Below are 16322 nucleotides of genomic sequence, written 5' to 3'. Positions count from 1 at the left end.
TGGTGCTTTTCTTTAGTGTTAGATTCTTTCCTACTCTTCATTTGCTTATCTACCTGTTCAGTGAGATTTATTTATTTAATTTTATATTTTAATGGCTACATTTACCTTCTTCTTCTGTGTGTAGGTTTACTTTGAGTATTTTCTGCAGTGCTGGCTTAGTGGTCATAAATTGCTTTATTTTTTGTTTATCATGGAAGACGTTTGTTTCTTCTTCAGTTATGAATAACTTTGCCTGATAGAGTAATCTAGGTTGGCAGTTATTTACTTTCAGTGCTTGAAATGCATTATTCTATCCCCTCCTTGCTTTTAAGGGTTTTGTTGATAAATTTATTGTCATTCTGATGGATTTGCCTAATAATTCACTTGGCATTTCTCCCTTGCAGTTTTCAATATTCTTTCCTTGTTTGCTATGCTTAATGTTTTAGCAATAATATGCTGTAACTAGGTTATATTTTGGTCTTTCTGTTTGGTGTTCTAAAGGCATACTGTGCCTGAGTGGGCATCTCTTTCCAAGATTTGGGAGGATTTCTTGCTACAACTTTGTTGAATATGTTTCCTGTGCCTTTAGCTTTAACCTCTTTCTTCCTCAATGCTTGTTATTCATTGGTTTGGTCTTTTAATATAGTCACAGAGTTCTTGCTCATTCTGTTTATATTTCTTCAGTCTTTTTTCTTCATGTTCATTTCAATTTCTGTTACATCCACTTTTTGTTCCAGCCCTGACATTTTGGCTTCCTTTTAATTCAGTCTGCTGAATATGCTTTTTAAAAAATTTATATTCATTTATTCACATATGCATACATTGTTTGGGTCATCGCTCCCCACGACCCCCTAACCCCTCCCTTTCCCCCCCACCCCCCCTCACTTCCAGGCAGAATCTGTTCTGCCCTTATCTCTAATTTTGTTGGCAAGAAAACAAAAGCAATAATAAGAGAGACATAGCATTTTTGCTAGTTGAGATAAGGATAGCTATACAGAGAGATTCCTAACATTGCTTCCATGTACCAATGTGTTACATCCCAAGTTAATTCATCTCTTACTGACCTTTTCACTAGTTCCTGATCCCCTTCTCATATTGAACTCAGCTACTTTAAGGTTCCTGTATTAGTTCCTCTATAGTAGGGACATCTAATACTTTCATGTTTTGGGTTTCTTACCTATCCCCATACTTCCCGTGAGTGCTCACCCCTTATCATGTGACCCAAGTTCAACTACATTGCTGCACTTGCTTTAGATCTAAAGTCCACATATGAGGGAGAACATACGATTTTTGGTCTTCTGAGTCTGGCTAACCTCGCTCAGAATGATGTTCTCCAGTTCTATCTATTTGCTTGTGAATGATAAGATTTCATTCTTCTTCATGGCTGAGTAGAATTCCATTGCATATAAACACTACATTTTCTTAATCCATTCATCAGTAGTGGGGCATCTTGGCTGTTTCCATATTTTGGCTATTGTGAATAGTGCTGCAATAAACATGGATGTGCAGGTGCCTCTGGAGTAACCTGTGTCACAGTCTTTTGGGTATATCCCCAAGAGTGGGATAGCTGGATCATATGGCAGATTTATGTTTAGATTTTTAAGAAGCCTCCAAATTTTTTTTCCAGAGTGGTTGCACTTGCTTGCATTCCCAGGAACAATGGTATTTCAGTCTTGGTAGTTTTAGTGTTACTCCAAGCTTGGCAGCCGGGTATTCCTGCAGGTTGTTTGCTTAACATTAGTGGGGAAAGCTGCCCCTCCTCCCTTCTCAGATGGAGAAGCTCAGCAGCCAGGTGCTCCTGCAGGCTGCTTGCTTAACTCAGGGAAAGCTGCTCCACCCCCACCCCCTTCTCCGGCATGCTCAAAGCACCCTGTATCTCTGCGGCATGTCCTTTCCAATTTCCAGTTTATTGTTCAGATTTTTTTTTTCCTTTTTGAGGGTCGTGGGTCAGTCAGTCCAGGGGCTACACTGGCCTTTCCCAGGGGTTGCTGTGGGAGTACCACATGCCACTTATCCGCTCACCTGTTGGTCCACATCTCCCAAGCAGGTTTGGAGTTGGCTGCTTCTGGTGGCATGGAAGCCCTCCTGTTTTCTCAGTGCAACATGGCCTGAAGAAGCCCTGTAAGGGCTGGGGGTTCGGGGTGTCCAAGTTTTGCTTCTTCTTGTTGCTCTTTTTCTGCCTAGTGTGGCTCCAGCGTCTCAGCAAGATTCCAGATTTACGGAGCCCATGCTGTCAGCTACTTCCCTCTAGTCACCATCTTGAAACTCCCCTGAATATGCTTTTTTCTTGTTGCTGTTGTTTTCAACCTTTTATTCTTACTAAGGCAGAGATATAGAAAAGTCATGGGTACATTATAAGATTGCCTATATTGGCCAGGGATTAACTATGCCCATCCTTCTTGCCTCTGGGTAGGACTGTTTCTTTTTTTTTTTTTTTCTCGCTTTACCATGTGATCAAACTCCAATTCCCTTGTTGTGTTTGCCATTGATCTAATGTCCGCATACAAGGGAGAACATACGATTTTTGGTCTTTAGGGCCAGGCTAACCTCACTCAGAATGATGTTCTCCAATTCCATCCATTTACCTGCTAATGATAACATTTCATTCTTCTTCATGGCTGCATAAAATTCCATTGTGTATAAATACCACATTTTCTCATCCATTCATCAGTGATAGGGCATCTTGGCTGTTTCCATAACTTGGCTATTGTGAATAGTGCCGCAATAAACATGGGTGTGCAGGTGCCTCTGGAGTAACCTGTGCCACAGTCTTTTGGGTATATCCCCAAGACTGGTATTGCTGGATCATATGGTAGATCTATGTTTACATTTTTAAGTAGCCTCCAAGATTTTTCCAGAGTGGTTGTCCTAGTTTACATTCTCACCAGCAGTGTAAGAGGGTTCCTTTTTCCCCGCATCCTCACCAACACCTGTTGGTGGTGGTGTTGCTAATGATGGCTATTCTAACAGGGGTGAGGTGGAATCTTAGTGTGGTTTTAATTTGCATTTCCTTTATTGCTAGAGACAGTGAGCATTTTTTCATGTGCTTTTTGGCCATTTGAATTTCTTCTTTTGAGAAGGTTCTGTTTAGTTCACTTGCCCATTTCTTTATTGGTTCATTAATTTTGGGAGAATTTAGTTTTTTAAGTTCCCTATATATTCTGGTTTTCAGTCCTTTGTCTGATATATAGCTGGCAAATATTTTCTCCCACTCTGTGGGTGGTCTCTTCAGTTTAGAGACCATTTCTTTTGTTGAGCAGAAGCTTTTTAGTTTTATGAAGTCCCATTTATCTATGTTATCTCTTAGTTGTTGTGCTGCTGGGGTTCCATTAAGAAAGTTCTTGCCTATACCTATTAATTCCAGAGTATTTCCTACTCTTTTCTGTACCAACTTTAGAGTTTGGGGTCTGGTATTAAGATCCTTGATCCATTTTGAGTTAATATTGGTATAGGGTGATAAACATGGATCTAGTTTCAGTTTTTTACAGACTGCTAATCAGTTTTCCCAGCAGTTTTTGTTGAAGAGGCTGCTATTTCTCCATCGTATATTTTTAGCTCCTTTGTCAAAGACAAGTTGGTTATAGTTGTTTGGCTTCATATCTGACTCTCCCCCTCTTCGATGCTCAGGGCACCCTGCCCTCTTTGCTACATGTCTTTTTTGTTGTTGTTTATTATTATGGTTTCTCTTTTTTTCCTGGGTGGAGGTCGGTCTGTCCCCTTCTGCATCTTCCCAAGCAGTCTGGGCACTGGCATCTGGTGGTGTGGGAGCCCTCTTGGTTTCTCCGTTTAACGTGGAGTGAGAATGTTATGCGTGGGCTGGGGGTGTGGAGGAGTCAAAGTTTTGCCTTTTCTCGGTGGTTTTTCCTGTGAGGTGTATCTCCAGCTTCTCTCCAAGATTTTACTTTAGGAAGCATGCTTTCTGCTTCCTCCCTGTAGTCGCCATCTTCGGTAGGACTCCTGAATATGCTTTTAATTGAATTTTTTGTTTGACTTAAGGAGCGTTTCATTTCCAGAACTTCAATTTTTTTAAACAGGTTTTCTATATTTATTAAATTCCCCTTTCATGTCTTTCCTTATCTTCCTTATCTCATTTAGCTGTTTCTTTGTATCCTCCTTGAGTTCTTTCAGCTATTTATTTATATCCTCTTTGTGTTCATTTGTTTGTCTACTTGCATTGTCTTTGAATTCATTTAGTTGTTTATTCATAATTCTCTTTGATTTCCTTGAGGTGTTTATATATGTCTTCTTTCATCTCATTGATCATTCTTATCATTCTTTTGAGCTTGATATTTGAGATTTCATTTCCTTCACTACCATTCAGGTCCTTTGTTGACATTTTGAGGTGTCATATTCCTTTGCATTTCATATTTCATGTGCTTCTATGTTGAGGTTTGCTCATCTGTAATTTGCTGGTTGGGAGTTTTATTCACTTAAAGTCTTTCCCTTGAATTGTTCTCTATGTTCTGGCAAGACTAGGTCATGGTAGGGTTAATGTGCCATTTTTCACCACAGTCCTGGGAGTATAACTCAGCAATAACAGAACCAGATATTTGCATGAAATAAAATGCCATTGCCAACATTATCTATACAACCAACCATATTATCTATGAAAATGACTAGCATTTTTTATATGGTGTAGTAGGGGGTTAAAAATAGAAAATTTATTTGCATAAGGGTTAAAAATTGGGTAGTTAAAATAGTGTGAGGGAAGAAATAAGGAAGATGGGGAGAAAGGACTGAAAAAAAGTAGTATGTAGGAATACAGTTCAATTATTGTGGAGAATGGAGCTATCTGGGATTGCAAGGTAATAGAAAGGTTAAGAATAATAAGATAAGAAGGTATAATAAACCTCCATGAGGATAGTTTCTAAATAAGAGATGGGAAAAGTGGAAAGTAAAAGACAAAGATGACAATACATAAAATAAGCCAAACATATATACATATATAAAAAATAAATTTTAAAAGTCAGTATTTCTTTGTTGAGGAGAAGAGTATGCTCTATCAGTACACTAAATGCTCTTCTCCAATCTCTGGTCCTTAGCTTTCTGTTGGCAGAAAGTAAGTTTACTTACATGTCTCCCCTGGGCTCCAGATTACATGGGATTTCCCTCTGGATACAGGTTGAATGGATTATTCTGTGTTCCTGGACCAGGAGCAACTGCTGTAATGAAGTGGGCAGGACTGGTGTAGTAACATCAAATTTCAGTGCTTGGGCTACTCTGCATGGTTTGGTGGTGGTGATTCCAGGCATGGGAGCAGCAGTTGGGGGTGTCTCTGCATGGGAGTATAGTCACTGAGTGACTTCCCCCACCCACTGGATCAAACACTGGTTTGGGAGCTTCTGGATCTTTGGGAAGATATAATTGTGATATACACTGGACTGAAAGGTGTTTCTAGTGCTATAGTCAGCAAGAGGAAAGCCAGCAAGGCTACCTCACTTCCACAGGCACCGGCCCTTAGTCTTGGGTCAGGTCTAGACCCACTGGACCAGAGACTGGTGCGGCACCTTCTGGATCTCATGAATAGCTGTAATCTGAATACACTCTGTGCTGGGGAGTGGTTCTTCTGGTGCTGTAGCCAGCTACAGGGATGTTGGCAGGGCTTGCTTGCTTCTATGGGGTTTTGCATGATGGAAGGATGGAGGAGTTCCTTTCCTGTGTGCAGGAGGTGGTCTGGGCTCCACTGTAACAACGTTTTCTCTTTGTTTCTTTTTAAATTTTTTTCTAGCCATTATTTGTCTGGTGCCCTCCCCTTACTTTCTAACTTGACCTTCTATCCTTTTTACCCATGTACCTGAGGTTTTATTTCTGGTTCATGAAGACACAGAAATGTGGTGTGTGTCTGCAATCCTCCATCTTCTTTGAAAAAACCTTACACTGAAATTCTTGTATAATCACAAAAGAAGACTTTACAAGCCCATGGTAAATAATTGCAGGATGAGCCTTTATGATCTTCCATGTCACTGTATACACTGCAATAATGGTGGCACATACCTATAATCCCAGCTATGTGGGAGGTATAAGTCAGAGGATGGCCATCAAATCAAGTCTCCTTTCCCCACGAAAAAAAAGTGAGACTTTCTTTGTGTTTTTGAGATACAGTCTCTCTGTTGTCTAATCCAGTCTCTAACTTTGGAACTCAAGTGATCCTCTAGCATCAACTCCCAAGTAGCTGGGTCTACAGACGTAAGCCTCCACACCCATTTTTTAAAAGTAACTCTTGAATTCACTTGAAATTCATTTTAGTATAAACTTTGAAGAAAAGTCACTTTATGCTGTTTTTCCAATAAATAGGTTTTCCTTTATCAACCTGATTGAAATTTCATCACAGGTAGAATTAAAGGAAAGAATTGACATTTCTATGGTTATCTGCCATGTGCTTATTATTTAGACACTTCATATGTCTTTCCTTTTACTCAAGTATTTTTTTCTCATCTTTTAGTTTACTCATGTTGTTTTCATCAGAAAGGTCCTGCTTACTTCTTGGACAGCTTTTTCCTCATTGCTTCATGTAAGCGAGTGGGTTTTTTTTTTTTTTCTCTTTTATTTTCTTACAGGTTGCTGCTGTTATATAGAAAAGTTGTTGCTTTTGTATGGTTACTTTATAGCTACTTATTAGTTCTTGTAGATTTTCAGTTTAGGGAGATAAACAGATAATATGTAAGAATTATAATTATGTATCCTCACTAAATAGATATGCTTTGGATTTATTTTTCATGTTTTACTAATAGTACTTTTAGGAAAATGTATATAATGTCTATTTTGAGGAGCATTCTTGTTTTGTCCCTGACTTTAAAGGGAATGAGCTTCTAGTGTTTTATTCTTAAGTAAGATATTGACATTTAGATTAATAAATATATTTTTATCTTAGTGAAGAAATACCTTCTAGTTCAAGTTTATTGAGTTTTTTATTCTGTCCTTTAAAATTGAATTTAATCAAATGTATTTTGCCATTTGTGCTTATAAACACAATAGTTTCTACCTTTACTGTAATGATATGATGAATATGAATAGCTTTCATTATATTGAACTATGATCATGTTCCTGAAATAAACTATATTTAATAATAATCCATTGTTTTGTTATATGCTGTGGATTCACTTTCCTGGTTCTTCATCTTGGTTTTTTGCACCTATGCTCATAACTAAAATTGGTCATATGTTTGCTACCTTTGTCAGTTCAGAATAAATATTATGATAACTCTGAAAAATAAATTAGAAGGCTTCTATTTTTATGCTTGCTTTAAAAAGTTTATGTCATCTTAAGTTATTCTTCAGTTTTGTGTTTCTGTTTTATCCCACCATGAAAGTGACTATAACCTACCATTTCATTGGACAGTGAGCTCTAAAAGGGTAAATACAGGGTTTATATTTGCTTCCTTTTTTGCATTTAGCTCTTTGGAGAAGAGATAAAAGATTAACATGTAATAGTCTATTCCATAACCCAGGGAACTTTGGTGATTGGCTTTAGATATTAGAATTGGTTATTTATGTTTGTTTTCCCAGTGCTTCAAATTTATTAACCACATTTTTACTGTACTTTTTGTAATATTACCTACATTCTCATTACTCTACTGAAATGAGTCAAATCTGCTTTTACCAGTGACTTTTTAATTGCCCAGCTTAACATTCTCTCAGTTCTCATGTTTCTGGTTCTCTTTCTCTCTCTCTCTTGTCTTTCTCTAGTAATTGATACTGCAGTTAAATTTAAATTCTTTTTTTATTAAACATTTTTACTAGCATAATAAATAGTTGTAAAAGAGCATTTCATTGTGACATTTCTATACATATTTACAATGTACCTTGGTTTAAATTCTCTTTTTGATTTCTGACACTGTGCACTATCCTTCCTTGCTCTCATATGTACCAACAACTATCTTATTAAAAAAATCTCATCTTTTCTAAGACCATTTAATTTTTTGTGGAACTGGGGCTTGAACTCAGGACCCCATACTTGCAAGATAAGCACTCTGTTTCTTGAGCTATATCCCTTTAGTTCTTTTGCTTTTTAGTGTTTTTTTCCAGATAGGGTCTTGTGCTTCTGCCCAGTCTGGCTTCAGAATACAATCCTCCTACTTTTGCCTCCCAAGGGCCTAGGATTACAAGCATGAACCACTATGCCCAGTCTAAAACCATTTCAATTAGAACCTTGATTTCATTAGGCCTTATCTCAACCTTTTCTCTATACATCCTTAGTAATTAAGTTTATTTCTGTGTCTTTAGCTATGCAAATGCCAACTGTTAAAGTTCCTCATATGATGAATATCACATGGCAGATGATCAAGAAATGTTATTCAATTTGAGCTTCAAATCCATGTCTAGACTTACCTCTTTCTGAACCTCAATTTTGAATTTCCAAATGACTGTTGAATGTTTTTGTTGTGATATCTTTCTAACTCACCCAAATTTACAATGTGTACAAATGAACTCACCAACTTAGTCCCATTTCTTTCTCCACAGTTTCTCTATTTCTAGTAGTTATAACAATTCACTTTGCAATAACTTGATGCACCCTGATGAGAATTATGAGAATGGAGAGTATGGCTAGACCAGCAAGTAATTGCTATTCAGAAATGTAGACCCAGTATTATAAGATACCAAGGTTTTTCAGCAGAAGCTGGAGTTTCAAAATAAAAACCTTTCATGTCAATTCTCAAATGTTGACAACTAATGAAGTTAAAAAATTGTGTTCAGGAAAACAAATTTCTGGCTCATTTTGACCTGTGGACTGTTAGTTCGCAGTCTTTGGATTTTTCAGACTCATAGTTACAATACTATTTTTCCTAGAGGTATTTTTAATAATCAGCTTTACTTACATGTAACTTTTATATAATTAATACATATGGTTTAAATATATGTCAATAAGGTTTTGTTTGTTTTAATAAATGTATATACCAGTAGAACTACTAACCCAATGAATAATATTTCCTTATTCCTTTCTGGCAAATCCTTCCATTACCACAGTTGCTGTTTTGATTTATGCCACCATAGCTTAGTTTTGTCTGTTATAGAACTTTATATAAATGGAATCAAACAGTAGGCACTCTTAGGGCCAGGCATGGTGGCACATGCTTATGATCGAAGCTCCTGGGGAGGTGGCAATTGGGAGGATCACACTTTGAAGAAGGGCTGGCCAAAATGTTAGAGATCCTTCCATCTCAACATATAAGACAGGTGTTGTTGTGTGTGTCTGTGATCCCAGTTATGTGGGAGGCATAGGTAGGAGAATCACAGTCTGAGGCCAGCCCAAGGCAAAAATGCAAGACAGTATCTGAAAAAATGACTAAAGCAAGTAAGATCTGTGGGCATGTTTCAAGTGGTAGAATGCCTACCTAGCAAATATGAGGTCCTGAATTCAAACCTCAGTACCACAAAAACAAACATACTGTGCACTGTTTTACATCTGACTTATTTCACTCAGTAGAATGCTTTTGAAATTCATTCATGTTCTTGTGCATTTTAGTATATTCTTTTTATTAACATGTAGTATTTGATTTTATAAATATACTACAATTTGTCTATCCAGTTTTCTGTTGTGCATTTTGTCTATCCAGTTTGTGGGTTGTTTTCTATTGGAATGCTAAAGTAGATGAAAAATATAACTATTTAAACATGAAGTTAAAAAACCTAGACATCATTGAGCAAATCCAGGTTTTGATTGCAGTTAGCTTTTCTTTCTGTTTCGCTCTGTCATTTTCTTTAGGTTGAATTTCTTTCTCATCCTCATAACCTTTATCATTCATTGTCCATTGTTACCACAGTCAGATCACCAGAGTTCACCAAAAATAGAGTAGATATGATCCTAGGAGTACCCTACCTCCCACTTGAGGTAATAGTTTCTGATGTGGTGCTTACCATTTGCTAATAACTTTTATAGTTCTGTGTGATGCAAACCATCTATCCTAATTAATTAATTGTGTTAGAAAACTTAGTGGTAGGAGAAATGTTTGTTTACCCATCCATAGTAATTCAGGCTAGAAACCTAGCTTAAAGTATAAATAGAAGGACTGTGTGTGTATTTATTACTGCTTTTATGTTATCTACCCTTGAACAATTGGCCAGGAAGTATCTATGAATGTAAACCTCAAGATGAAACAGAAAACCATAAATTTTCAGGATATTCATAAATTCAACATTCACTCAGTGAACATTTAATTTGGCTTTTTCTGATTTTTAAAAAATTAGTAACATTGTAGATATCATAAAAGTGAGTTTTATGCCATTTCTAAGAGTCTAGTTCTCTCTCCTTTTCTCTCCATTGATAACCACTATTCTAAACTTTATATTTAACATTTTCATTAGTATGTGTATACTTTTAATGTATACTTGACAATAAATGATACTTAATATTGTTTTTTTCTGTTTAAAACTTTACATAGTGGGATTGTCTTGAATTTTTTAGCTTGTAATTTTTTTTTCTCATCGTCTTCGTGTTTGTGAATGTTTCCATCTTGACACAGGTCTATTTCATTCATTTCAACTTTTCTGTAGAATTTGATTGAATGAATGGACCACAATTTATCTATTCTCCTATTAATCATCATTTAGTGGCTCCAAGATTTTGTTATTATAAGCACCCATCAATGAACATTCTTATGCTAGTCAGAGAGATTCTCTGAGGTTTTTAGTACATTGTAGGATATGTGCACCCTCTCCTTCCACTCCATCAAATGATTTAATAGCTTATCAGCAATTATTATTTTTATCAGTAATTATTTAATTTAGTTTTTCTGAGAATTTATAACATTGCCTTTTAATAGGGGTTAAACTAAATCAATATAACACAGATATAAATACACTGGGCCAAACAAAATGGAATTATATTTCTCCTGTGTAGCAGTCTAGAGTCTAGTTCAGGGAGGTGACTGATCTAGGAACTCAGGTTCTGTCTTATTTTCTAGAGCAGGTTTTGCAAATGACAGTTCTTAGGCCAAATCTTTCTGACCACTTGATTTTTTTATTGCCATGAGCAATAATATTTCTAAGTAGTTGGAAAACAGAAGACTATTTCACAGGTGAAAATATAAATATAAATTTCAGTGTATATAAATAAAGTTTAATTGGAATACTGGCATACCCATTCATTTTCATATTGTCTAAGGACATTTTTGAGCTGTAGCAACAGCATTGAGTAGTTGGGCAGAGGCATATTGCTCACAAAGCCCAAAATATTTATTATCTGGTCTTTCACAGGAAATGTTTGGTGAACCTTACCTTAGGGTGCTGTCTGTATCCATATTATTCAAGCTGAATAATCACTACCACATTTTCTTGCCAGCCATGGGAAGGAGGAATAAGTACTAGGGGACAGCCAATTTACCTTTCAAAAGATACAGTGCACTCATATCTCATTAAGCCAGAATTAGTTGTTTTTCTTCTAGTCTTTTAATTTCTTCAACTTTCAAAAATTCTCCATATATATATATTTAGAATGTATATTCATTCTTGAAATCCAGTTTTTAATTTGTAAGAGCTCTTCTTTTTTGTTCTCTGAATGCTTCTTTTTATAGAACCTATTTTGTTTCATGTGTGTAATCTCCTTTTTAAAAATCCCTATAAAAATATTAACGATATATCCAGCACTACAAAAAAGGCATTAATGACATTTAAAAAGTCTCTTGTGAATAGTTTGCTTCCTCCAAATAATTAAAAAGAAATTTCTTTTCTTTTTTTTTTGGCAGTACTGGGGTTTGAACTAAGGGGCCTTACTCTTGCTAGACAGGCACTCTGACTGTTTTAGCCATTCTGCCAGCCCTTTTTTTTGTGATGGGTTATTTCAAGATAGGGTCTCACTTTTGAACTGTGATCCTCCTCATCTCTGCCTCCTGAGTAGCTAGAATTATACATGTTTACAGTGTACCTTCAGCAAGTTCCATCCTCCATTACGTTTCCATTTCCCCCTCCCCTTTTTCAAACAGAGTCTAGTGGGTTTCATTATGCTATTTTCATATGTATATATGTAGCATACTTCCATCCTCTTCACTCTTCAGTATTCTTTCTTTTTGCCTTCTCTCTCCTGCTGATTCTCCCCTAGACAGTCACCCAGAAGACTTTCTACATTCCCCATCCTATCACAAGTTATCAGGATCCTGACTTTTAGTGTAATAACTTTCTTGTGTTTTAAAAAGTTTTAACATTAAAATGTGAATATTTTAATATATATTTTTAAGTCTATCATAATCTGAAGGTTCCTTTCTTTAAAATTTAACTCTTCATGAGCTCAGAGAATAAAATCTGTAGCTTCCCATAATCTGGTGTTTACTGATTTCACACTTATGGTGGGGTCAAACATATTTCTCTGTCCTCTGTGCTTCTGGAATATAGGTTTGTGGATCCAGAGACCAAATCAAACTTGGGTTTGATTCCTTTAGCAAAATTGTAAGGTGTTTGGCAAGGCCATGGAGGCAATACAATATCTGGTCACGTCTCTTTTTAAGATATTGGAAGCTCCTGAAGCTTAATGCCTATATTTATTAAGTAATAGACGTCACAAAATTGTGGTATTTTAATTTCATATATTTTTCTACTTATTATTTGCTGTAGTTTCATAAAGAGCTGTTTACCTCATCTACTATAGGGTTACTCAGTGGTGCAGTTCATATAATGTTAAGTGGGTTTAAATTCTTCATAATTTTTTATCAATTTGCCTAAGCAAGAATTATGTTTTCTAGAATCCCTTTCCCTCTGTGGTGTCAGGTTAGAGTTTGCCAAAAGAGACATTTGTGCAAGATTTGGAAGGCAGAAATAAAGCAGCTATTTCACTCTGTGAAGGTTGTTGCAACACAGTCAGAGCCAGATACAGAGGTGCTTGTGGATTCTAGCTTATCATTATTTCACCCCAATCCAGCACAATCCAGCTCACAATCCAGCAACTCTTCTCAACTGCCAGCCTTGCTAAGAGCCATTGATCCCAGGTCAGTGCTATGGGTGCCAGACAAAATTCATATACCCAGTTAAATATGAATTTTACAAAACTATGAAGGTTTTAGCCTAACTATGGCACATGCTATATATACATATATGTACAGGTATATGCTTTACAAATATATGATTTACCTTGTACTTTACATACACTGCACATATATATCTAGGTATATGTATAAATAGTATATGAATACACATATGTATATCATGTGTATTATGTGTGTGTGTGTGTTTGTGTGCACAGGTAATCCTGAAAAATCTGGCAACCCTATCCCAGGCCCATTACCAGATGCAGAGGAAACAGCTTTCTACAGACTTTTCCATCAGCAATTCTTTTCATCCTAACTGGCAACTGGAAAAGACTGTTTGTTTAGTGACTTACCTCTGATATTCCTACTCTCTGTGATCCTTACTTTCCCAGACTCTTTCACAGTTACATAATATTCCTATAACAAATATCTTATTCTGTAATACTGATAATGATTCAGCTTTCCCTATTGAATCCTGACTAATGCAATCCTGCCAATATAATCAAGATTTTCATGTCTTGAATCATGGTAATTCCAAAATTTGAAAACCATATACAAAAGTATATATGCAAAATCATATATATATATGATAGCATAATGATTATTAATGCTGAGTCTTGTAATGTGCTAAAAAATGCGAACTCACTCAGTGTGTTAAAATTACCTCATATCCACTATGGATCCTAGAATCAAATGGATTTTCTGTATGTGATTATTTTATGGTATTTTCTTATAATCCATCAATTGAATAAAATTGATCCCATTTTAGTTTGTTAATGTTTGGATCATGATTTTCCTGTACTTTCAAAACCTTTTTGTAGTGTTTTAAATTGCCTTCATTTGTTTTCTTCCCTCATTTTCTCCCTTCTTCCTTTTTCATCATTATAATTTTGACCAAAAAGTCAGATGAAATCTCAGCAAATACCATTTGTTGTCACTTAAATAATATCTGAAGTGTTACAGATCTATAAGGATGGAAATATTGAGTAGAATCAGACAGGTGGCGAAGTAATCTGGGTGTGGGGGTGTGGACTCAAATTAGAAGGAAAAACACAGTGTATAAATTGAATTCAGTGTGTTTGGGCTATGAGAGCACTCCATTTAAAAAATCTGGGTATGACATAATGATATTGGAAATAGCACTCAACTTGTCCATTTATGTTGCGAAAAGTTCCAGAATCTCAGATCCTAGACCAAAACTCTCATCAATAAATAACTTAAATACTAACAATTTCATGTTAAATTCAGAGATGGTGTTTTTTTTAAGTCATTTGGGCATTTTTCCATATGATATTTAAAATATTTGTAATGGGTGTTTTTGGGTGGTACTGGGACTTCATCTCAGGCCTTCACACTTGTTAGGTAGATGGTCTACCACTTGAGCCACTCTTCCAGCCCTAAATATTTGTAATGTTTAAGGGAATTTGGCAACACACAAAAGTATTTATCAAATTAGCTTTATGACTCCAATTGAGTAATTGATTTTAGACTTGGGAATTTGGCTTAAAAAGAGTAAAAGAATTATAAGTTTCTAAACAGTATTAGAATGTTTACACAGATAAAATTCACACATATTTATACATTTCATGGATTATATTTACTAGAATTGTTTAAGTACTTATTTAATTAACTTTTTAAATTGTCCAGTGATTGCTAGGAGCAATTAAATATTTATGAAGAAAGTTAAGTTAGGCACTGGTGACTCACAGCTGTAAGATACTTAATTTAAAGTCTTTGTCTGGAGGAAGTGAATATTACAGAAATACAATATGTGTATATATATACATATATTTATAGTTATTACTTAAATATCTGAAGTATTACAGACCTATAAGGATGGAAATATTGAGTAGAATGGAACCCACCAAATGAAACCCACAAAACGAAAACCCACCAAAAACTGTTAAGAGGATGGGAGAGGAGGGAGGTAGTATAATACGGATGGCGTGAATTTTAACAAAGTACATTATATGTATGTTGCAAATATTACAGTGAAACCCCTTTGTAGAATTAATTTATGTAAATAAAAATTTTTAAAAATCTTTGCCTAGTAAATCTATTGTCTGGGAACAGTTTTGTTTGATTTCATATTTTCATGGGAACTGCTTATACTCTCTTGCTTCTTTGTATACCTTATAATTCTTTTGTTGAAAACTAGACATGTTAAATATTATCACAAAATTTTGAGATGAGATCTCCCTATGTATCCCAGGCTGGCCTTGAACTCACAGTCCTCCTGCCTAAGCCTCCTAAGTGCTAGGATTACAGATGTGTATTACCACACCCATCCTTAAGTATTATAATGTAGTAATTCTAGAGATTAGATTCTCACCCTTTCCCATGGGTTTTTGTTGCTACTTATTTAAAGTTTTGTTTGGTGAGTTTTCTAAACCTTTTTTGTAGAGATGTTATAATTATTTTTGGTAGTACTGGGGTGTGAAGTCAGGGCCTTGGACTTGCTAGACAAGTGCTCTGCCACTTGGGCCATGCCCCAAGCCCTTTTTACTTTTAGGTTATTTTTTAGATAGGGTCTCACTTTTTGCCAGGGCTGGTTTGGGACTGCATTCCTTCTACCTATGCCTCCCTAGTAGCTAACAAGTGGATTACAGGCAAGTGCCACCATGCCCAGCTTGTTTCTTGAGATGGGGATCTTCCTAAGTTTTTACTTGAGCTGTGCTGTACTTCTGTCCTCTGCATTTCCACCTCATGAGTAGCTGGGATTACAGACTGCAGCCAATGCACTCAACACTAGAGATGGTATTTTTGTGTGCATGATCTTTGGCATATATGGTCCATAATGTTGGTAGTAGCTAGTGTTTTGACAGCACGTCCTTAAAAGCTTGGAGCCTGAGGAAGAAAAAAAATGCTCTTTTTTGACATACTGCCTTTGAGTTGGGGCATTCCTTCAAAGCTTAGCTACATTGTTTATGACTCTGCATCGGCATTCACTTCATGTTGTGCAGAGACTGAAGATCACCCATAAGTGAAAGCTCAGAGTAGTTTTGCTTTTTTCTGCACATGTATCCAGCCCTGAATATGCTAATAACTTTCTCAATTCCCCGGTTTATCTGGTAGTTGTAAAAAGCCATTATGCCCACATAACCTTTTTCCTAATCTCCTCCTTTCCATGCTTCTTAGTCTATTGCTTGTGCCCACTGTTGTGTCTTGCCACAGTTTTCTGCAGCCAATACTTGTGTTTTTATTTATTTATTTTTAACATGGATAAAAGTTTATTTCTGCCTCATGTCAAAAAAACCCCAAAAAACAAAAAACAAAGCAAAGTGAACACAGCCCCTTCCTCCAGCCTCCTGCTTGGAATGCAGACATACTGGCTGGAACTCCAGCAGTCATCTTGCAGGTTTGAGGTGACCACAAAGACAGAAAGACATTG

Source organism: Castor canadensis, chromosome X (assembly GCF_047511655.1).
Source record: "Castor canadensis chromosome X, mCasCan1.hap1v2, whole genome shotgun sequence".
Lineage (NCBI taxonomy): Eukaryota > Metazoa > Chordata > Mammalia > Rodentia > Castoridae > Castor > Castor canadensis.
Note: the sequence above shows the minus strand (reverse complement) of the source record.